This window comes from Mustelus asterias, unplaced genomic scaffold, assembly GCF_964213995.1.
Source record: "Mustelus asterias unplaced genomic scaffold, sMusAst1.hap1.1 HAP1_SCAFFOLD_2812, whole genome shotgun sequence".
NCBI classification, from domain to species: Eukaryota; Metazoa; Chordata; class Chondrichthyes; order Carcharhiniformes; family Triakidae; genus Mustelus; species Mustelus asterias.
The window spans coordinates 17,501-19,611 of record NW_027592757.1 but is presented as its reverse complement, the minus strand read 5'-3'; the positions used below and the strand labels follow the sequence as shown (position 1 = coordinate 19,611).

The following is a 2,111-nucleotide window of genomic DNA, read 5'->3' as shown; positions in this document are numbered from 1 at the left end:
CCACTCTCTCACTCTCTGTGCCGGAGCACCCAACCGAGCCAACTCTTGCGGATCCTTCCCGTGGACGAGCCACACACACACATCAACAGAGAGTCAACCCCCCTGGCCCGAGCCTAACGGAAGGCACACACGGTCCCGGCAGCGAGGCAGTCACGTTCTCTCTCTCTGGCAACCCGATGACAGCCGTGCCGGCGACCCCGAGGTGGCTGGGCCAGTGCGGGAGCGGGCAGTGCCGACGAGCCCGGAGGCGGACGCCGGCACCCAAGAGGTCAAGCTCTCCGACGCGGATTACTCTGGGTCTGCACTTAGGGGGACAGAGAGGACGGCACCTCTGCGACACCCCAGCCGCGCTCTTCGGCGCACGGATGCGCGCGAAGTGCGATTGATTGTCAAGCGACCCTCAGACAGACGTAGCCCCGGGAGGAACCCGGGGCCGCAAAGTGCGTTCAAAGTGTCGATGATCAATGTGTCCTGCAATTCACATTAATTCTCGCAGCTAGCTGCGTTCTTCATCGACGCACGAGCCGAGTGATCCACCGCTAAAAGTTGTATCGGGTTTCGGATCGGTTGCCCGATCCTGGGACGCGCAAAACGCTCCCCCGCCGACGTGACGGTGGAGCCCCAGCCTGGCGCGTACCACGGCGTGAGCCCGGAGGCGCACGCACTCGAGCGACAATCAAGCGAAAAAAAGGAGGAATCAGGGCGCTCGCAGGCGTTGAGTGCCGGCGTGGGTGAGGGGCCGGGGCCCGCCACGCGCCGTCACGCCCCGCAACAGCCAGAGGCAGAGTTCTCTGGTGTCACCGTCTGGCGGTAGGCTCGAGAGTCGAGGCGAGGCCGCAGCGGACTGAGTCGGGTGCAAGCCGCGGAGGACAGGCCGACGCTACGGGCGCAAGCCGACCCCGCACGCCCCAACCTCGGCGGGCTGGGGAAGGGGGCGCGGCGGAACGCTCGCAAGCGCGGCTGCCCCCGCGGACAGGCACATTCTCTCGAACGCGGTGGACGCTCGCTCAAGTCAGCACGAGACCAGACCGGACCGACAGGCGGACAACGAATCTTTAAACCTCGCACCCACCCTCCGCACACGGGTGCCGGAGGAATGGTGAGCATGAACAGGTACCCCTCACCGGGCTTTGAAGAGAGTGACTAGAATGCGACCAAAGCTTCACCGCGGCGGGAGACAAAAAGGCCCCTGACTGCACCAGAACGTCTCCCTGCGGAGTCACACAGTGGCCGTTCACCGTGGTCCCGTCGACAAGCCGCCAGGACAAGCACCCAAGCCCGCAGCAGCTCTCTTCGTTTCAACTGCGGATGTAATGCTGCAAGGCGGTGGCAAGGTCACGTCGCAGCCCGCAAGCCGTCGCCAAGGCGAGAGGAAGACGGTCCCCACAGCGGGCACACACAGACGGACGTGGAGCACGGGGCGGCGGCCCACAGGTGCGCACACGCGCCGTGCCGAGGATCGGTGCGGACGCCGGTGACATCGCACCCGGCAGAGCGGCTAGGCAGAAGTCGCTGCGGAGGAGGAGCACCGTCGGCGGAACGGTCTGCTGGCGGGCGAGGGACCAAACGAGCAGCTAGAACGGGCGGAGTGGACCGGACTGCAGAAGCGGAGTGAGTGCGTGGCTGACGCCACCGTCTCCCTCCGAGCGTCTGCTCGCGCCGGCCAAACCGCCGAACCGCTGAACGAAAGGACCGCATCGTCCCACGCAGGCAGGCCGGCCGTGTTGCCGTGCGTGCCCCCACCTCTCGGACGGACTGCAAAGACACCCTACGAAGCCAACGGCGAAGCCCTTCCAACGGCGCAGGCGTAGCGTGTGCGGCACCCGCATGGACTTGCCGGCGTGCAACCGAGCGTGTGCGTGCTCGTCGGTGGCGGCGCCCGCGCGCCGGCCCAACCGAGTGGGACCGAGATCGACGTCGCCCGGCTTCGGCGGAACGTGCGTACGGGTGACCAGGCCCGTTCGACGGGTACGGCGAAATTGTCGGTGTGACCTCCCACCCGCGTGGGAGGCGCCAGCGTCAGTACGGGCCACGGCCCCGGGGCCAACCCCCGTGAGGCTCTCCTGCCTGGCCCAACCGGCGCAGCCTTCGAGTTCAAGGAGTGACGGGCC

The 2,111-nt window shown here is 67.0% G+C and overlaps 1 non-coding gene across 1 annotated transcript; it reads right to left on the bottom strand.

Annotated features, from left to right (window-relative positions):
• Positions 1–394: 394 nt before the first annotated feature.
• Positions 395–548, bottom strand: LOC144490047 (5.8S ribosomal RNA). Its single transcript, XR_013497141.1, has one exon. It is a non-coding gene; the product is annotated as a 5.8S ribosomal RNA (ribosomal RNA).
• Between the last annotated feature and the right edge of the window lie 1,563 nt (positions 549–2,111).